At 35.8% G+C, this 22,529-nt stretch overlaps 1 protein-coding gene and 1 long non-coding RNA gene across 6 annotated transcripts in view; one reads left to right on the top strand and one right to left on the bottom strand.

Annotated features, from left to right (window-relative positions):
• SOX6 (SRY-box transcription factor 6) overlaps nucleotides 1–22,529 on the bottom strand; it is a 595,708-nt gene that overhangs the window by 421,958 nt on the left and 151,221 nt on the right. For 2 of the 5 annotated variants that reach the window (XM_058663314.1, XM_058663316.1), the window contains one exon: nucleotides 5,178–5,249. The exons of the other annotated variants lie outside the window; for them this stretch is intronic. The gene's annotated coding sequence lies outside the window, so the exon portion shown is untranslated. The remainder of the gene's footprint in view (nucleotides 1–5,177; nucleotides 5,250–22,529) is intronic. 5 annotated transcript variants of the gene reach the window in all.
• The window catches only part of LOC131480189 (uncharacterized), a 37,876-nt gene that overhangs the window by 4,052 nt on the left and 11,295 nt on the right, over nucleotides 1–22,529 (top strand). The window contains exons 2-4 of the long non-coding RNA XR_009245313.1: nucleotides 5,579–5,657; nucleotides 9,029–9,172; nucleotides 9,449–9,562. This is a non-coding gene — a long non-coding RNA (uncharacterized LOC131480189). The remainder of the gene's footprint in view (nucleotides 1–5,578; nucleotides 5,658–9,028; nucleotides 9,173–9,448; nucleotides 9,563–22,529) is intronic.

Raw genomic sequence — 22,529 nt, 5'->3', positions numbered from 1 at the left:
AAAGAAAATTCAACTGAGACTATACATCCTTAATATGAAGGGGAGAATTTTTATTAAACTTATCCTGAGCAATATAATGTTACAACTAAATGTCCAGCAGATATCTAAGATACTGATCAGAAATCGACCTCGTCTTTACATGTCAACCACGATGAAAATAGAAAAGAAGGAAATCTAAAAGACTCTACTACCCTCTTTAAGAGTGATTTATCAAAATCAAATAGTATTATTTAGCAATACTTGAATAATAAATTTTCCTAAGCCAGATTTTTTCCAGGCAATAACATCCATTTCTGCTTTGTTTCCTAAACTAGTGAGAAGATCTCTAATTTAAAGCAAATTCATTAAAATTACTCATAAGTAGTATTATATATTCATGAATAGGATTAACATATGAAAATGTTACAAGCAATGGGTATCTCTTTAGCATGTAGACAGATAAAGTACTGCTCTAATTTCTGTTGAAGCTGGACATCTAACAAAACTATCACACTATAATAGACAAGCAAATATTAGAAATATAAGCAAATTTCACCTGTGAAGAATAAAAACTATACTTTTAAACTAAGGTGAAATCCATAAATCTCTTCTATTTTCAAAATAACAAAAATAAAATCAGAAATGTATCTAGTTATACATCTCATTTGCATTTTATTCTTTGACAAATTAAAAATTTTAGGTAGAAACTGCACTTGTTTAAATAGTAACTACTTTTTTGCTATCATTCAATACTCCTGCACGCTTAAGAATGAAAATTGTAAACTGTAAGCATTAAATGAGTCAATGCACATGAAAATATTCCTCTAAATCACTTATATCTATTCTTAATGTCAGTTACATGGTAAGCTATGCAATTCTCATGTTCACTGAAACACTTCTGGCTGTCAAGAACTTTTTTTATAAAGTTTAAACATAATTTTAATCAAAACATAAATTTATGAGAGTCAGTGTTGTGATACAGTGGGTGAGGGTGCTGCTTTGGGGTGCCAGTTGAGGCTCAACTGCTCTGCTTCTGATCTAGATTCCAGCTAATGCACCTGGAAAAGCAGCAAATGCTCGTGCATGTGCCTGGGTCCCTGCAGCTCATGAGGGATTCTACGCAGTTCCAATTCCAGGCATCAGCCTAGCGCACCACAGACCTCTGTAGCCACTTAGGAAATGAATCAGCAGTTGGAAAAACTCTCTCCCGCTCTCTTTCATTCTGCCTTTCAAATAAATAAGCAAATCTTTTCAAAAATGGAATTTATAGGTCCACACAAATAAAAAGCCTTGGCTTTGAACTCAGCTACATTTTGTACCAAAATAACCTAACTACATATTGGTCTCTTGTTAACTCACACAGGCAGGTTTTCAGCGTTAGGGACAAAGATTATGGTCCAAAACTCCAGGTTAGTAACCTCAGTAAAAAGACAATGCCTCTTTCCAATCAATTTAAGCAGAATTTCTAGGTTTGAGTCTCATTAGCCTGGCTTAGATAACATACATATTTCTAACCCAATCACGGTGTCCAGGTTTATTCATAAACTCCCTAGACGTTGGAATGTAAAGGCAGCTCAATTACAACTATATGTAACAAAAATGAAAGAAGTTTGTTTCCCAAAACAAAACCAGGAAAAAAATGCTGCACAGGGAAAAGAGCCAACAGTATAAATCGTCAGAGTTGCTTTTCCAGTAATTACTATAGTGAGGTGACTTTATTGGGGAAAAAACTGCAAACTAATCATTGTGACAGCAGTTGAACAGTAAAGATTTCTTTGAATTGTTTCTAGCAGTTCCAAATGAAGGACAGAAACTATGAATGCATCAGTTCTTAAGGCAGGAGAGAACAAAAGGATCCTTATTTTGATACAAGTGAAGGTCCATTCCATTACTTCAAAGACAGCTATTCAAAAGTACATACTCTTTTCATCCTCCCATTTAACCACTGGTAACTTTAAATTCTTAGAATACTTGGAAAGACTTCCACAAGCCCATCTTAAGATATCATCTCAACAAATTTCTATTCATGGGTCCATAAGCACCACAAAAACTGTTTAAATGATAGCTATAAAAAATGTTTCTCTATAAGGTCAAGTAAAACATCTTTATTTTCAATGAGTATCCCATATAAGTACATTTATTTATCTTCATTTTATACTAATAAACTTTAAAATCACATGAAAGGACAATGTATTATTACTGGTCACTTTAATCTTGAGTTGAATGTGGTCATCCAAAGCTTTGCTCTAGGAAGGGTTATATATGAGGAAACAGAAAGATAACATAAACAAAGCCTGGACAGAGAAGTAAAACATTAAAGGAAGGAAGAAATGGCTGAGACACCAAAAGCAGTATTCACAGTATTCACTTACGTCAAATTCATTCACACATTTTATGAATATTTTTAACATTCATTTATTTTCGCTAAAAGGCAAAAATAAAGAGAAAAACTCCCTCTCCTTCCTTCAATCTTCATACTTCTGCAGCAACCAGGGTTGGGCCAGATAAAAGCTAGGCACCTAGAGACCTATCCAGAACCCAACTACTTCAACAATCACCTACTGATTCCCGCGATGTGTATTAGCAGGAATGTGGGTAGAAAATGGAGCTAGGACTCAGAATGGGCACTTTGATGTATAATGTGGGTGTTCCAACTAGTATATTAACCACTGAGGCAAACACTGACCACATTATCCATATATTTAAAGCTCTGACTATAAGCAAATTACTGTGCTGGATGGGATACAAAGGAACATTGCATAACCCACACTCCTCCAGTCAGATGGAAGGAGAATGAATAGTAACACTGAGAGTTACACGCATATTTGTTCTTCCTTCAGCCTCCACAAGCTATTAATACTATTCAGGTCAAAACAGAAAATACTGCTTACATTTTGAAAAAAATATTTCAATCCATTTATCTAAATTCAAGAAACTGCTTTTTGCCTAACTCCCAGGATAGTAGAACAACAATAAAAGTATGTAAAACGTACAAGAAAAGGACCCAGTGAGATGGCTCAATTGGTTAATATTCCCCTTGCAAGTGCTGGAATCCCAATGTGGCAACAGGTTGTGTCTCAGCTGCTTCACTTCCCCTCCAGATCTTTCTTTGTGGCCTGGGAAAGCAGTAGAGGATGGTCCAAAGCCTTGGAACCCTGCACACACCCTGCTCCTTGCTCCTGGCTTCAATCGGCTCAGCTCTGGCCTTTGTAGCCACTTGAGGAGTGAACCAGCAAATGCAAGATCTTTCTGTCTCTGCTTCTCTCTGTAAAACTGCTTATTTATTAAAAAAAAAAAAGGAATACATAAGAAAAGCTGAATGTAGATGTAAGTTTCCCACATCTAATTGGAAGTATGTTTTAATGTTTGAAGGATAAGACATGTAAATCACATACTTAATTGGACAAGCAAAATCTATAAATTCTGACCACAAAAATAACTGAGTTTCTACAAAGACCTTCATTACTTTGTGATCAGCAAATAAAATATATACCATATGCACAAATATATCATGGACTACACACACAAGCAGAATAAATGATCAATTGTGATAGACACCAGCAAATCTCAGTATTACCTGGCAGTCTGAAAGGTATGGCATTTGTGAAAATAATAGCAAAGAAAATCTAAAAGCAAGAAAATAAATAAATAAAAAATATATATCAATTTCTGGGTTAAAAGAGTAAAGCATAAGGAAAACTAGTGGGACATGGGATTCTGGATAGTTCTTTGATTTTTTAAATACTCAAATTTTAGCATATAAGACTTCAAGGGTATGTGAACACATATCTACTTCACTAGCCTACCTTTTCCTGCGCAAAGAACAAGATCACAGAGCTTACCCCATAAGGCATTGTTCACCACAATAGGAACATGTAGCACTGGAGGCAATCCAGCTGTCACATGTACTGTGGTCAGCTGGAAAAATCCACCCATACATTTAGATACACCAGCGGATTACTAATTCACAACAGAACTGATGCAGCATATAAACATACGTCCAGAAAACAGCCTTTTCCTAAACTTCCTGTGGTAAAACACCAGCATTACATTTTATCTAAGTAAATGTAAAATTATAGATACGTAAAGAATATTCCAAGATGTCTCCACTCCCTCTGGGGCTATAAATGATTTATTCTAAACCCTAGGTTGATTTCCAAGTATGACATTTTAGAGGATGCCACTGCCTTCCAATATGTCAAATTTGGGGAAACTGAGGTTATCTGATGATACTTGGAAATGACTGATGTCTAATTTGTACCACCTACAAAAGTCTAAAAGTCTCCCCAGATTTTTTTAAATCAAGGTTTCCTCATTTGAACAAGTTCCCAAATACTCTCAGAATTTGAGACTTTGAGAGTCTGCAACACTAAATCATTCAGAATAGTGTCTTTCAAGAATCTCACAATTTTCTTTCTGTTAACATTTCCTATACTTGTAGTCAGTGACTCAACTACTCATTTAACAACAATTTATGAAGCATTCACATAAGCCAATCACTATAAATGACAGGGAAGCAGAGCCTTTTTTCTCTCAGCTTGGGAGATAAGGCTCAATGACAAAACATTCTAATAGTTAGACATAAAGCTAATAACAAGTACTTAAAATCTGAGGTAGCAATCAGACAGCCAGATTGGAAGAAATGGAAACAAAGACATTATAGAAAAAATATCTTCTATCTCCCATTCTGAACCATAGAGTAGAAAGAGGAGTCAGAATTGCTTTTCAACTATGATTTACCTTCATGCCAAACCAATTCAACTACTGTAAAACTAGCCCTCTGTGGAAAGTCAAAGTACTATCCAGTTCAAACAAAGAAAATTAGATGCTTTACCTCAGAAGGAACTAAGCAACAGCATACAAAGTTGAAAATTCCAAATGTGATTTTTTTAAAAATCTATATATTGACACTTTGAGGCTAACTGTGAACAAAAAAGTTAGTGGCAAAATATTTACTTTGGCTTATTTTCAGACTATAACCAAATTGCCTCTGAATAATCCACACTACTGACCAATCCCATCAATGGATGGTATATTGTTCTTTTCTATTTGGAAAGAGCAGACACGGTAAGAATGCGACTAATTCAGAAAAAAAAAAATCACAATTTCCACTGAGGTAACAGAAGAGGTTAGGAAGTTCCTTGACAGACAATTATAAAGCCCTAGCTCTCAAATCTCCCCCCACCCCTGATACCCACCAGTCACCTCAGGCTTCTGCCTGACAGATGATGCCACAGGAATTCTCTTCTCCAATTGGACCAACATCTACACTAAAAAACAGAGAGATGCGTAACAGGGTAAGAACCAGAATGCAGTGGAGCAATGTAAGAGAAGGGAATACATTTACTACAAACTTACAATGACAAAATTTGGAGAACGATATTCATTTTATTTAAAAAAAAGATTTCTTAATTTTTTTTGAAAAGGCAGATTTACAGAAAGAGATAGAGAAAGATCTTCTGTCTGCTGGTTCACTCCCCAAGTGACTGGATCAGCCAAAATTAAGCCTATCTAAAGCTAGGAGCCAGGAATCTCCTCCAGTTCTCCCATATGGGTGCAGGGTCCCAAGGCTTTGGGCCATTCTCTACTTCTTTTCCAGACCACAGGCAGGGAGCTGGATGTAAGTGAAGCAGCTGGGACAAGAACTGGTGACCATATGGGATCCCTGCACATGCAAGGTGAGGATTTAGCCACTAGACTATCATACCAGGCCCATGAAATCCATTTTAAAAGAGATTTCTAACTCTCACATTTTAAAAAAAGTTAGATGTGCCAGGTCAGGCATTTGGCACAGTGTTTAAGATACTACTGATACTAGGGTTTGAGTTCTAACTGCACTTTCAATTCTAGCTTCCAGCCAATAGGCACCATCAAAGCTAACAGATGATGAGGCAAGCACTTGGTTCCTGACACTCACTTGAGAGCTGTAGACTGAATTCCTGGCTCCTGATTCAACCTGGCCCAGGCCTGGATGTGTTAGACTTCGGGAAGTGAAGCAGTAGATGGATCTCTCTCTCTCTCTCTCTCCCATCCTTTTAAATCAAGTGTTTTCTAAAAAAATTACATGCCCCAACTACTTTTATGCTTAAATGCAAATATATAACCTTAAATTGCAAAATGTACCCAGGGAACACAATCTCCATAATCTTTCATATACAGTATGAACAAATTGTCAACAAATTGAATGTAATCAATTTCTTCATGCAAAGTGGCCCCCACTTCCATAACTCTGTTAGATAATTTTAAAGTTCTTGGGCCATTTTAAGTAAGCTTTCTTGTTGATGCTCACTTGGTAAAATATCTTGAAATCTTCTTTAAGTAAACTATAATATTCCCAATGCCATAGCTTAAAAAGTATGAAAAAATTATCCAATATGGACCTTTTCCTAGATAATTAATACAGGTACTCCTTGCACATCCATATTATTGTGAATGCTGAGAGTCTTCCCTTTATTACATTATGTTCATAGACATGAAAAGCTTATTTTGCCTTCCCCTTACACTGTCTTATCCTATGAATGTTTTAAAATTGATAGAAAAAATGCAGAGATCATGCTAATGAGAACAGAGAAAATTTGGTCTCAAACACTCATGAAGTAGGAAAGTACTCTTCCTCGTTTTCAGATAAAAATCAATAACATAAGCAATTATAAACTGGTAATGTGAGTCTATCAGTAGTTTATTTTCTTCGGCTTGCCAATACTGTAATAATCAAAAGAATAGAAGAAAAGATTTGTTAACTGTGCATCTGCTAAAGTATCAATATGCAGAATATTCAAGGAGTTCAAGAAAGTTAATGCCAACAGTTCATTTTAAAAATGAGCTGAAGAAAACATTTGGGGGGGGTGACACTTGAAGACGGGATATGGAAAATCCCAGAGCCTATGGAATTTTACCATAAAGTTAAAAATACAATAGAGGGGAAAAAAAGAGTGCCCAAGGTGATCAACTGTGCGAAAAAGAAAAAAGGAAGTAGAAGGAAAAAAGGAAATGAGCAAACAATATGAACAGGCATTTTTCAAAGGCTGAAATATAGATGGTCAACCAACATAAAAATGCTCATGATAATTAGCAATCAAGGAAACAAATAAAAAACCACAATGAGGTTTTATCTCATCCCAGTTATAACAGTTACTATCCAAAATACAAAAAATATCAAATGTTGGTGAAAATATGGAGAAAAGGCTACCCTAAGTCACAACTGGTAGGAAAGTGAACCAACATAATGATTATGAATGGCAGTACAGAGATTCCTCAGAAATCTAAAAAACAGATCTAATATATGAGCCAGCCATGCCTATCCTGGGTATAAACAAAAAGGATATGAAATCAGCACATGAAAGAGTTATCTATAACCTCATGTTTATAGCAGCCCATTTCATAATAGCTAAGATAAACAATCAGCCCATATGCCCATTAAGTAATGACTGTTTAAAGAGAACATGATGTATACATATGTTATATCTACATGAAGAAATAACACTCGGTCATAAAAAAATGAAATCCTGTCATTTGCAAGAAATAGATGCAAGTGAAGCCCATTATGCTTAGTGAAATAAACCAGACCCAAAAAATGTAAATATTATGTCACCTTTGGCTTTTCTCTAATACATAGAGTACAATAACAACAACAAAAATCTAATGTGTAAGAGTTAAACTGACATCTTAAAATTTGATTACTGTCTATAGCCCTTGGTCATATTATGTGGAACAGTGGTCCTTTTTGTTTGTTTGTTTGTTTGGCTTGTTGAATACCATATTCAGTGCAGTATTAGTCCTTTGATTATAATACATATCATTGAAAAAACACTAAAAGCAAAAAAGAAAAGAAGGAAGGAGGAGGAACAGAAGCATCCTTATGTCCTTAGAACTGGATTTTTGAAATACATGAAGTCTGTTCTACGGTAATAAAAAATAAATTAAAAAAAATTGTTTTTAAAAATCAAATGTAGCACAGGATCCAAATACACCATGAGATATCGAGAATTTAAGATCAATACTTTTTATTTTGAGAACATGGGACTAAGCAGGCAATTATAGCACTACAAGGTAGCTGTCTGCTTAAACAAACACCATTGAATGTTTCTACTGTCAAAGCAGAATAGGAGTGTAACAATTAGCCTTAAGAAAAGTGCATCAGGAAAAAGAGAACCAGGAAAAAGTGACAAATGTCTAGCCTGAGGCAAACATCAATTTGGCAGACTTCCCCAAATATTTCTAGTAGTATTCAGTGGACCAGATATCCTTGGCTCTCCACTTATTCCTGCAGGACTAAAAGAGGAAAATGTGGTAGACAAAAAGTGGGAGGCACAAAGAAAATAAGGAGAGGGAAAGAACCCGGATCCCAAGCTTCAAATAGTTAAGCACAGGCACTTTCAACTAATACAAAAAGTTAAACAGAAATTGTTTTACAAGCTGGCACCCGCTCACATAATGAGATGCACTGTCAGTTCCCACTAAGTGAAATATTTGTGTTGCCATGCAGCTAAACAAATTCCTTTTTTTCACTTTCACTTAAGACAACCTCCTACTCTTATTTCTCTACAGTAGAGGCAGGCCTACCGGATAACATAGAATCTGGGCAGTATGTCTCCTGCCGCCCCACAAGGAGAGTATTTATGTTAAGATTCCAGGTTCAATGGGAAATATAGAAACTCCATGCATTTAGAGTCGATATAAAATTTCTACTATTTTAATATCTGCACTTACCTAACAATGTAACTTGCCACAGAATGAAATATTACAGGAGTATTAAAATCACTAAACATTCAAGAGTATGTCAACATTTTTTCATTTCATTTGCACATTACTATTCATAATGCTATGGAGATCTCCTATATAAAATATGATGAATTCACAAGTATGATTATCAAATTTATGGTGTGTGATCTCTACACCACACATTATGGTTTTGCAGCTTGTTTGCCCTAAAGTAACAATTTGCATAGAGTTTAAATGAGTATGGTCTATACAAACCATACTTAAAATATTATTACAGTTACATGCTTTTTGATATAAACCACTAAAAACATATTTCTTTCTTCTTTAGGGCAATATTTTACTACAATTAAATGAAAAAGCTTAGCTTTGCTATTTCTCTGAAAACAAAATCATGACTGAAAGAGAAACAGTTCAAGAATTGGACTTGAAAAATCACAGAAGTTTTAAAAACGAAAGTTGGAAAAACTCAAAGGTTAACTATTTATCTTCTTTCATCTCTAAAATAAGAGAATTGTTTCTCTGAAAATAAAGAGAAAAAAAATTTCCCAAATTTCTGCCATCTAGATAATAATGATGAAAAAGCTGTTGCTGGATTTTTCTTGTCCTCAGGCTGCTGTTCGGAGCAAGCTGGTATTTTTAGACCTCATTTCCAGAGCCACTCCCATATTTGCTATCATCACCATGACAATAGTCAATCTCCACCTGCCTAACTTAATATAAGGCTGCCTGCACCTTTTTTTTTTTCCAGAGTTCAGAATCAGAAAACATTCCAAAGAGCAACTGTCTTTAAGAAACAATCCTTCAATTAAAAAGGAAGAGAGACAAAACGGATCTTCACACCTCTTTTCTAAGATTTCTTAAGGTGAATCAAACTCAAAAATAATTTTACAATTCTGTTTTTAATATATTCTTGGAAATACATTTGACCTTGAATAAGGTACAATTAATTGACAGTTGTCACCAAAGTAATTGTTCTCTTCTTACTCTGACCTTTTTAAACTCTTGCTCCAGTGAAAAGTTAACCCATGCTTGAAATAAAACAAACAAGACAAGACAAAAGAATAAAGAAGACTCTCTAGGGTGAATATAAATTGAAGGAAAGGTCAAAAAAATGGCTGAGACTGTGTAACAATTATTAAGATTTTTCAAAGAAAGGTACTTTCTTCTTGCCTAATTCTGGATTATGTTTGCTTTCCATGAGTATTTAAAGAAAACTCTGTACACCCTTCCAACTTGAAACAAAAGCAGCAGACTACATTTTCCAAAAGGAAGTCTAAAATAAGTGAAAATGTGTATTCTTTTCCATTCTCATAAAATTTCAACATTGAAGCTGACATTCAAGGATGACTGGCTTTTGTGGCAAAGAGGTATGTTCAATCCAGTTCCCCAAACACATCAAGTACATCTAGGCAGATCACTGTATGGTCTAACACTTACCTCATTTAGAGACAGTTGGAAAAAGAAGGTAGATAAAAGGCAACACCATGATTCTAGAAGATTTCTCATGCAACAGGCTTGCCTAAAAATCATTTCTCTCTCGTGTTTTATTTCCTAGATTATGATCACTAAATTGAGTGAAAATTAATTCAATTATTATATTGCATTCTTGATCTCTAGAATATTACAAAAGTCCATTGCTTATTAATAGGTAATAAATCCTTCGGTCCAATCACCTCTTAGAACACAAAACTGTTCAGCTTGTAGCAGACTTACATCGGGGTTATTTATCAATGGTATCCATAAGTGGTTGAGACAAAACAACCCAAGGACATTATGTCTTTCAAGCTCAGTAGCACTTAGCAGATTTCTGGGCCTCCAAGGCCTAACAGATTTAACCAAGACTTTTCACACAATCAGGTAGAAAGGACCAAGCTAGTCAGCAGATGTTTTATTCAGATAACAAAGAGAATATTTTAGTGACAATGTGAGAAAAAAAAAACAGTAAAATTGATACAAACCCATTGAACCATATCTTCCATTTGGCCCTGCAGAATTCAACCTCAAGCTTCACAGGAACATTATCTATACTCTTGAACAGATACAAAGACAATAGTACATATGTACTTGATAAGTACAACAAAATAAAATATTTGGAGGAAATGAGCACATCACTTTTAAGCAAGATAAGATGGCTGAACTCTCTCTAAAGACTTAAGAAAAACAATAAGAATTGATATTCTAGTCTCATAGAAGGGAAAAAAATGAAGTTGGAAGATTCATGCAATGCTTCTGTATCATATATTCTTAATTTAATTTCTGGTTACCACTGACATTAGCACATCTTATTTCATTGCCTAAGCTATTAACAATACACAAATAAGAAACAGTTATTAATATTCTAAACCTTTCTAATCAGTACATCTAAAATAATAAAAGTTCTATCATATAAACAAAGCTAACTTCCAAATTTGTCAAAGTCATTTCAGTTCCTATGTGTGATCCTTCAGGATTGCCCATTACTTCAACTAAACTTCCTCAAAAAGATCCAAAATAATGATGGAGAGAACCCTTCCTTACCTAAAGAACCAAGGAAAAGTGTAGTTTTGACTAGGAATCAAGGACAGCATGACCATTCTTGCTCTTTTCAGAGATGGAGTTTAAAGACAATAGAATATTACCTGGCAAACTTCAGCCACATTTCAACTTTTTTTAAAAAAAATAAAGCTGAGAATAAAGAAAGTTTACAAACACTTCGCTAAGTATTAGAACAGGAATTATTAGAGCCAGTTTAGACATTGCCCAACTTAATTTCCAACCATCTGCATCAAATATGCTTCATTAACACAGAACCATATGGAAAATGAGCTAGCAATTAGCACAGCTTCTGCACGTGCCTCTAATACAGTAAATCCCAAAATTTTAGTGAAACTTCTAAACTACTTCTATGCTGCTTTTATGTAGCATCTGACAGCACTCCCTGGACTTGACTCATCTTCCAAACTGTCATTTCAAGGTATTATCACATTATTGAAATAAGATATAAAAAAGCTTTTTTTATCACTTTCTTTGCAATTGACATCAGTCATTAAACAGTCCTCAGTACATTGAAATAATTAGCATCTCAGATGACAACAAATAACTACATGATAAGTCACATTAGTAGCTTTTAAATTTAGCAGTTTATATCTCTTAACAATGGACATAAGCTGTTACAATGAGTTATGTTAACATGCAGACCTGTTTTAGAACCCCAGGAACTTTTATACAGTGATCTCGGTAAGGAATTAGCATAACATAGTATCATTATTGTCCTTATCAACATCAGATTACAGATAGGACATCATATCAGACAGCACTAGTGAAACAAAAAATAATGGTCCTCAGTAGCCTTAAAATCCACATGGGGAGATTAAACACATGCATAAAATAACTTGGAAGAAAATAAAAGGAACAACAATATCTTGAAGAGTCACTTCTTTTTCCCTTCTCCTCTATCATGACAGTAGTATACCTTCATACAGTTCATTCATTCTAGAAAGATGCCCAGCTGATGAATCAGGAAAGTTACAAATCTAGTCATCACTCTGCTCACTAAAACAGTTTTCCTTACACAGGGGCTGCAACCACCTCAGGAGAAGGTACAAAGGAGTTTGGTATTTTACAAGCCATGATACCACAGGAGACTAAAACTAGCCCCATCACTCGGGTGTTTTCTCCAATTTATATATTCATAATGTGTCCTGTTTCTGTTGCTACAATACAGTTCAAGCCATCATCATCTATCATTGAAACACTTTTGTATTAGCCTCCAAACTGATGCCACTTCAACATTTGCTTTCCTGTCAACTTTTCTTCTTCTGCACAGTAACTCTCTTAGGAATGTAAAACTATTCATGGTGGTGCTCTCTTAAATTCTCCAAAGGCTTCATCTTTCACTTAGAATAAAGGCCAGAGTCTCCATCATGGTCTTGAGGATACTGTCTGATTTGGCCTTAAGTTACCTCTTTAGCATTATCACCAGCTTGCCTTTTGCTCACTCAACTGATGCTATTCACATTACTGGTACCAACTCTTCCTTCAAAAGCCAAACATCGCCCATTCAAGGACATTCTGTATACTTTACTTTTGCATGAAAGCTGTTCCCTTAGTAATTTGCACAGTATGCTCGCTAACTTATTTCTGGATTTTCATCAAATGTTTTCATATCAGAGAAGCCCTCTCCAAAATCCTACATGAAATTGTGTCCTCATCACTCTCAATAAATATTTCTTAAATACACAGATGAGTGAATTCAAACCAAATAAGATACTTGTGAGCAGTTACTTTTGTCTCCTTTGTTATACTGTGTTATATATTCCCAGTACCAATAATATTGCTTTACTTGTGAGGAACACTGACTGAATAAACATTTGATGGAGAAGTGAATGAACACTGCAGTGATGTACATAAGAGTCATTTCTAAAGGTTCAAGTCTGGGTGACTGATGGCATCATCATCAAAAATACAAAATCTGGCTCAGCACAATGCTCAAATGGCTAACCTTCCTCCTGCAAGCACTGGTATCCCATATGACAGCCAGCTTGTGTCCTGGCTGCTCCACTTCCATCCAGCTTTATGCTTACTGCCTGCCAAAGCAGCTGAGGATGTGCCAAAGCCTTGGGACCCTGAACTTGCATGGGACACCTGGAAGAAACTCCTGGCTCTGGATCAGCTCAGCTCTGGTCATTAAGGCCACTGGGTAGAGAGCCAGTGGATGGAAGATCTTTCTGTCTCTCCATCTCTCTGTAAATCTGTCTTTCCAATAAAAATAAATAAGTCTTTTAAAAATAAAAAAAGAAAATCCTGAAAGATACTAGGGGGAGGAGATGATAAATTTGGTCAAGCTGAAATGATAATAGAGTATCAAATATTAATACAGGTAAATAGGGAAGTTCCAGACCCTATGGAATTGTTCCGTAAAATCCAAAATTTTTAAATATATATATATATATATAGTTAGACAAACAAATAAATAAATAAATAAAGTTAAGCAGACAGAAATAAGGCTCAGAAACAAGCTGGAAAAGCAGATGCACAATCCACTTATGTAGAATCAAAAGGCTTTAGAACAAATCAGACATATAGGCAGGGAAAGGATCAAACTTGGAGATGTCTATATTTGTTTTCTAAGTAGAAAAAAAAATGGGTTGCTCCCAGAAAAAGCTAAAAAAAATAATTACTCTTTAAAAACATCTTAATACCTACTGTGTGTTAGGTCCTGTGCTAAGTATGGTACTCCTTAACTACCACAGAAAATGAGAAGAGACGGGTTGAGGAAAAGACACTAATTATGGAGTTAGGTGATCTCTAGTTATCTTAAAGGCTCTAGATTCAATAAAGTTTTTGAAAATCAAATGAAAGTCAGATTTCAATACATTGAAGAGTAAAGATATGAATATAGGAAATAAAAACAACTGTTTCAGGAGGTTTTGACAGTAAAGGAGAGAAGGGAATAATAATATCTCAAAATCAGCAAAATTAAGAAAAAACCTTTTAAGATGATATCTGAATTGTTTAATATCATGTGTTGTAATAATATCTTGCATTTATATGATATTTCTAGTTTCTAAAGTGTATTCTCAAACACTATGTAGTGAACTCTCTACAAACTTGCAAGGTTACAGGATAAAGATATTCGAAGACAAGATGTGCAGACTCAAAGAAGTCCAATAGCTCCCTTAAGACTGCAAAGCCAGAAAGTAGTTTAAAAGGAATGAAATTATAATCTGAATATCTAATACTATGAAAAAAAAGGGAAGGAAGTCTCTGAGGAGGATGATAATTTAAAAGCATGAGTAGAGAGCCACCTCAGGAAAAGGTATGAAACATTTCCTCCTCTGGGACAAAAGGGCAAAGATAAACAGGTTGAAATGGTAAGATAACCTTAGCTGGTTTGTGATATGAAAACACATATTAAGGTCTAAATCCCTAGGAGTGTGATTTCACAGAGAAATATCTATGGAACTACAGGTGTAAAGTACACACTTGGACCACCATCTCAGAACCCAGAAGTCAAGAGACATTATTTGTATCTCACAGGTTATATTGTGGTGGAGACAAATTATTTGACAATATCTGATAAGAAAAACGTTTGAGGGAAGGAGACCAGTGAGGAAAAGAATTCAAAGTGAACCAAGGAAAAAATTATGTTGCCCACATTGACTTTTAAGATGATTTTTGAAAAACAAAAACAAAAACAAAACCTCCTGCAACAGCTGTTCATATTCCCTCAAAACTTTATCTTCAACATGGCAGTATTAGGAAATAATTCTTGTGAGTGATTGTATCATTGGGACAGAGTATGAAGCTCCAGTGAGATGACTGCTTAAAGGAAGCCAACACAGGTTTGCCATTATCTAGATGTTGAACTTACAGCATTTTCTTTTAGTGCAAAAAGTTCTGAAACCCACACATATAACAGATCTTAAAAAAAAAACTCATGGAAAGTATGTATTATAAAAAATCTACGCATGGATTTCAAAATCTTTTACACTGACATATAATTCTTTTCCACATATATTTAAAATACTTTCCTAAGAGTTTCTTCTGTTTATAAACCACCCAATCCTCAGCATTTTGTTGTAACAGCATGAACAGAGAAAGGTATTTCCTAATACATTTCCCAAACCTACTCTACATTCAGTACAAAAGCACAGCAGTAGCCAGAATTGTGGCATGACAGGTAAAGCCAACCAACCACCTGAGATGCCAGCATCCCAAATGGGCACTGGTTCTTGTCCTGGCTGCTTTACTTCTGACCTAGCTCTTTGCTAATGGCCTGGAAAATGTAGTGGGGGATGGCCCAGGTATGTAGTGACTGCACCATGTGAAAGACCCAGATGAGGTCCTGGCTCCTGGCCATTGTAGCCATTTGGGGAGTGAAGCAGTGGATGTAATCAATCTCTCTCTCTCCCCCCATACCTTCCATTCCTTCCTCCTTCCTTCCCTTCATCTGTAACACTTCCTTTCAAATAAACAAATAAAACTTCAAAAGAAAGAGAAAGGAAGAAAGGTAGAAAAGAAGGAGGAAGAGAGGGAGAGAAGGAGGGGAAGGAAGGAAGTTAACAGAGAGACCGTGCCCCAGAAAAAATCTTTTAAAATAAAAATAAAATCAGACTTTTCTGCTAAAATCTCATGCAATTTCAGCAAAGAACTCATCTGTCTTTATTTCCACTTCTTCCTCCTTGTAACAGCCAAGTCTTTCCAAAGATTTAAATCATGCATGCTGTCACAACTCCCATTATGTAATTACACTAGCCTCTTTGCATTATCCAAAGCTCTTTATTTCTTTGTGCAGGGCTTGATTTTTATAGTATCACTATAGTTTTATAAATTATAATAATTTATTTTATAATATTGTTGTTGTTATTATTTTACAATGTGTTTTCACATACTCTAGAGTTTCCCCTCCCACCTCCCCAAGTCCACTCACTTCACTGATTTCCCCCATCTTATTGCAGCAGAACATTCCTTCATAATCAGTCACACATCCATCATTCTGTTTCAGTGTAAATTTACATGGTACATATGGACAGTGGCAGAGAGTCCAGCATCCTGTTGTCAAGACAAGCTTCACAGTTTCTTTGGAAGTTCATCTTTGGATTGGAAGTAGAGATGTATATTGCACTGCATCTTCACAACTGCCTATGATTAGTTTTATTACATGGTTATTATACTTACCCCTAAATAAAAATCCATGAACCAAAATCAACAACAGTAGTAAAAATATTACAATAGCATGAAGTTAAATAACATGCTACCGAACGACCAATATATCACTGAAGAAATGAAAAAGAAAACAAAAACTTTCCTGAAGAAAGTGATGCTGAATATAACCAATGTGTCACTGAAGAAATTAGTAGGCGGAGAATTTTTCTGAAGAAATGAAATTAAAAACAATTTTCATGTCCTATGAGATGTAGCAAAAACAGTATTAAAAAGGACTTTCACACTCTTAATCTTAAACTCATCAAACTCACTCCACTACATCAGGACATTGCTTCTCTCATCTCAGAATTGCCTTTCCTTAGATATCTGCAATTTGTCTCCTCTGTTTTTCCTTTCTTTTTCTCTTTTTTCTTTCTTCTTTCTTCCTTTTTCCTTTTTCTTTCTTTCTTTCTTTGTTTCTTTGTCTCTCTTTTTTTTTTTTTTTGGTCTATATCTCCTAATCAGGAGTCCTTGTTTTGTAATTTATACAATAAGAAAGCACTCTGCCCACCTCAGAACTCCCTACCTCTTTATCCTGCTTTCTGTTTCTTCAGCGCAGTCTCATCTTCTGTTTCATTCCCTGCTATCTCATCTCCCCATTGCCTTTAAACAGAAACTGGTATATAGCAAATCCTCTATGATGACTTTCCATTAACAAGCCAGATATATTCAAAAAATAAACTTTTCACACAACTGGACAAATTTTTCTATAAAAGTTTTAGTAGTCTCATAAGAACAAGGTAAAATCCCAAAAAGATTCAAAGAACAAAACCAAATATTCAACTTTGTAAACTATATGAGGAAAAGAAACACAAGGAAGAACCAACTGGAAAAAGGTATTTTTTAAAAAGAATGTGCCTTTAATAACTGACAATCATTAACGCTGTTATTGGTAGTAAAAATGTACTTAAGTTCTTAGTGTCTCAGTTATACCTGTATTATCTCAGATAACCTTCCCAGTTTCTTTTATTTTATGGAATTGTATCAGACATTATCTTCAATTCTAAGAATTTTCTTATTAAATATACTAATGGTCACATCCAATAGAAGTTATCAAACATATCTCTCCTTCCGGTAGTCATTAGGTTCACTATTGTTTAAAAAAAAAGTATAGGAACAAAAAGGTAAGGGAAAATAAAACCCTGTTATATTTAAAAACAGAAAACAAGGTTTTTGAAATTTTCCCCAAAGGCTTAGCAAACCTATCACTGCCAAGTCTCCTTTATGTCCAACTGGCATCCATGTCGTGGAGCTACAGTTCACTTCTTTACACTTGCCTTGCTTCCACTCCTAACAAACTCAAGAATATAGTTTGATGACTAAGAAAATAAGTAAAACAATATTTTCTTAATATCATTCCACTAACAACAATTATCTGGGTTCCAGTCAGTAACCCAAGCACCATCAAAGGCATCAACATAACTTTAAATGCTCTATAAGATTCTTAAGAATTCCATTTCTTAACTCAAATTACAGCCAATTTAAATATATTCCATAGGTTGCTGAAATGGCACAGCAACTCTCTACCCTGTAGTGCTGGCATCCCATGTGGGTACAGGTTCGTGTCCTAGCTGCTCCACTTCCATCCAGCTCTATGCTTATTGCCTGGGAAGGCAGTGGAGGATGACCCAGGTCCTTGGAACCCTAAACCTATGTGGGAGACTTGAAAAAAGCTCCTGGCTCCTGGCTTTGGACCAGTAAAGCTCTGATCATTGCAGCCATTTCAGGAATGAATCACCACATGAAAGACCTTCTCTATCTCCCTTCCATCTCTACAAAATCTGCCTTTCAAATAAACAAATCATATTCAAAAGAAAATTTGTGGAATTATACTGTTTTAAATCAAAGTACTCAAAAACAACTTACGAACAAAACTGAAAGAATGTACAAAACTACTCATCTATACCATACTTCTCTTCAGAAGGCTAAAGTGTAAAACATTTGAATTTAAAAGGTTAGTTTCTAAAACCAGAATTATTATTGTGTGTTCCATGCTACAAATTGCTTTAATCAGAAATCCAGGTTTATGTTTGTCTTCACTTTTAAGATTTCAGAGTTTTATGAAATAATTTTTCTAAGACAGTGATCCTCAAAGTTTTTGATGATTAGAACATCTGAAGAATTCACTTTAAGAATACTTGATAGGACCAGCTTTGTGACATAGATGATTAAGCTTCTGCCTATGATGCCCGTATTCCAAATGGGTGCTGAGTAGAGTTCCAGCTGCTCCATTTCTAATCCAGCTCCCCACTGGTGGCCTTAGAAGGCAGCAAAAATTGATGTAAGAGCTTAGACCTAGAAAAAGCTCCTGGTTTCTGGTTTCTGGCTCCTGGTTTCAGATAAGATCAGAAAAAATCCAGCCATTGTGGCCATTTGGGGAATTAGCTAGCAGATGAAAGATCTCTCTCTCTCACTCTCATTCTGTGTGTGTATGTGAGTATGTGTGTGTGTTCCTCTTTGTAAATCCTACCTCCCAAATAAATAATAAATCTTAAAAAGAATATTCTGTATCTCCTTCTCTCTGCATATCTGCCTTTCAAATAAAAACAAATAAATCTTTAAAAAAAGAATACTCTCAGGCATCTAGAGATTTCTAACAGAATAGTTTGAGATGCAACATCAAGAATCTGCATTTTTAATAAGAACCCAAATCCAGTTAGTTATTCAGTTGATTTATTCAGTTAGTGGTGCTCAAATCACGCTAGAAGTACTTTAAAAATTCATGAAAATGCTTAGTATGAAAAAAATCAAGGCTGAAATGAAAACATTTTTAAAAAATTAAAATTTTTAAAAATTCTATTTTCTAATGAATTTTTAAAAAACAGTTCATTTACGAATTTTATTTGAAAAGAAAAATGACAGGAACAGAGAGAGAAATCAATCTTCCATCTATTGCTTCACTCTCCTAAATGCCTGCCACAGTTGGAGCTAGGCCAGGCTAAAGCCAGGGACCAGGATCTCCACATGCACGGCAGAGACTCAAGTACTTCACCCATCACCTGCTGCCTCTCAAGCACGTTAGCAGGAAGCTAGGTTAGAAGCAAAGGCAGGGGCTGGCACGAAGGTGTAGTCGTTAACGTCCTCGCTTTGCACACGCCAAGATCCCATACGGGCGCCGGTTCCAGCGGCCCCGTTTCCCATTCAGCTTCCTGCCTGTGGCCTGGGAAAGCAGTCGAGGACAGCCCAAAGCCTTGAGACCCTGCACCCACATGGGAGACCCGGAGGAGGTTCCTAGTTCCCAGCTTCGGATCGGCGCAACACTGGCTGTTGCTGTCACGTGGGAAGTGAGTCATCGGACAGAAGATATTTCTCTCTGTCGCTCCTCCTCTTTGTGTATCCGCCTTTTTGGAAGGGTTTGGGGAGGGGTGGGGAGAACCCAAGTATCTATGTAACTGTGTCACATAATACAATGTAATTAATGAAGTTAAATAATAAATAATTTTAAAAAAAGAAAAAAATAAAAATAAATAAATCTTTAAACTAAAAAAAAAAAAGCAGCAAAGGCAGAGTTCCAATTCAGACACTTCGAGATGGGATGCAGACCTTTCAGGCAGCAGGTTAACTCACGGTGCCACAATGCTTCTGTTTCATCCACTTCATGAACTTACTAAAGTATCCTTGTACTTGGAAAAATTAAAGCCCCAGTGAAAACCATGTTCTACTAATTCTTGACAAACTAATATTATTTTAGGACATTTCATGTTATATCCATGATTTAAATACTAAAATCATTAATTCAATAAGTATTCTGCAAGGAACTACTGTATAGCAAGAATATTCTAATACTAAAAGGTTTCTAAAGCTACATGATTTCTAATTCAGGATTCAAAAATGAGACATAACTATCAAGATCTTAAAAACTGTTTTCAGCTTCCTATGCTTTGACAAATCTATCATACCAATATAAGATATTAGCAATAAGAGAAAATGGGTGAGTGGTGTATAACTATATAACTGTGATACATAACTACGCAACTTTGGTTTTACAAATTTATAACTATTCTAAAACTAAAAGTTAAAAAACAGAAACTATTGAAACAATGAACCAGGCTAAATGGTCAGCATCAGTATAACTAAAACTTTTTAATTGACAGTGTTAATTTCACCAATGATCACAAGAGGTGATATTTCTGCCTCTTTTCTACCCCTAAAATGCTGAAAATAGTAAAACTTTTTTTCATTAATAAAACATACCCATTCATTATTTTTTCATTCTTTTTGTCCTTTTAAAGACAAAAGGCCTGCAAGGCATTTGTTAATTATAACAGACACTGGTTATATTAACCGATTATTAGGATATAATGATTAATAATACACATAATTTTTAATGTATGAGATGTAAGACATTGTAAAAGAGGCTCTGGTACACAAAACTCCAGGATTTGTGGTCCATTAATGGGGTCAGATTTGGAACATGACCTACACAACACTCAAAGTTCCAGTATCAGTCAATCCTCTGCATGCTACTTCTGGTTACATCTTGAGTCATTGATACTTTTCTTTTTCAATGTTTTGATTTCTTGCTATGTGATATTTAACCAGTCACCTAACCTCAAGAGACTGGTGGAAGGCCACTAGGCATTATACAGTTAAATTCACACTACTGGGCCCGGCGGCATGGTCTAGGGGCTAAAGTCCTCACCTTGAACGCCCTGGGATCCCATATGGGCACCGGTTCTAATCCCGGCAGCTCCACTTCCCATCCAGCTCTTGCCTGTGGCCTGGGAAAGCAGTGGAGGACAGCCCAATGCATTGGGACCCTGCACCCGCGTGGGAGACCCGGAAGAGGTTCCTGGCTCCTGGCTCTGGATTGGCACAGCACCGGTCCGTTGTGGCTCACTTGGGGAGTGAATCATTGGACGGAAGATCTTCCTCTCTGTCTCTCCTCCTCTGTGTATATCTGACTTTGTAATAAAATAAATAAATCTTTAAAAAAAAATTCACACTATCTACTTCTTATTTAGTGTGAGCATCAAATAAGCAAGCAATACAACCAAATTAAGGAATCTTGGACTTGTGTAACAATAATTGAATATTCTGAAAAAGATAATGCATCGTTTATAATAAATGGAATGATACTTTCCTTGGCACCTTTATATATAGTGTAGTATCTTATCTATCATATAAAATTTATATATCAGGGCCCGGCACGATAGCTTAGCGGCTAAGTCCTCGCCTTGAACATGCCGGGATCCCATATGGGCACTGGTTCTAAACCCAGCAGCCCTGGTTCCCATCCAGCTCCCTCCCGGTGGCATGGGAAAGCAGTTGAGGAAAGCCTAAAACCTTGGGACCCTGCACCCATGTGGGAGACCCGGAAGAGGCTCCAGGCTCCTGGCTTTGTATCAGCTCAGCTCCGGCCATTATTTCCACTTGGGGAGTGAATCAAAGGTTCGAAGATCTTCCTCTCTGTCTCTCCTCCTCTTAGTATATCTGACTTTGCAATAAAAATAATACAATTGTAAATAAATATTGTTAGTTATATTTTAAAGTAGTAAAATGGGTTCAAAATTCTACTTATAATCATAAGGGGAAATAAAATCAAAATTTAAACTTTGGTCTGACTACAAAATACATGCTTTTCATCACCAGATTTGTTTTTTAAAAGATTTTACTTATTATTATTCAAAGAGCAGATTTACATAGAAGGAAAGACAGAAAGATCTTTCACCTGCTGGATCATTCCCCAAGTGGCCACAATAGTCAGAGCTGAGCCAAGCTAAAGCCAGGAGCCAGGATCTTCCTCCAGGATTCCCACATGCATACAGGGTCCCAAGGCTTTGGGGCATCCTCCACTGTTTTTTCAGAACACCAGCAGGGAACTGGATGAGAAGTGGAGCAACCAGGACACAAACCAACACCCATATGGGATCCCAATGGTTGGATGGGGAGGATTAGCCAATTGAGTCATTGTGTTGGGCCCACATCACTAGATTAATACATCTTCAACTCCCTCTTTCCATTATAAATGAAATCATGTCTCCAGATAGGCCATGATGTGCAATAGTTTCACACTTGTGTCCATATATTCCTTGCTCCTGAAAACAGGATTTTTCATCTTCCTCCCCCAACCAAAGATGACTCCAAAGCATAGTTATTAAAGTGCTTGCTTTGTACTTTGCATTATTCAAGAACAAAAAGCA

This window comes from Ochotona princeps, chromosome 4 (genome assembly GCF_030435755.1).
Source record: "Ochotona princeps isolate mOchPri1 chromosome 4, mOchPri1.hap1, whole genome shotgun sequence".
In the NCBI taxonomy this organism is placed as follows: domain Eukaryota; kingdom Metazoa; phylum Chordata; class Mammalia; order Lagomorpha; family Ochotonidae; genus Ochotona; species Ochotona princeps.
This window is presented reverse-complemented; position numbering and strand designations above follow the sequence as displayed.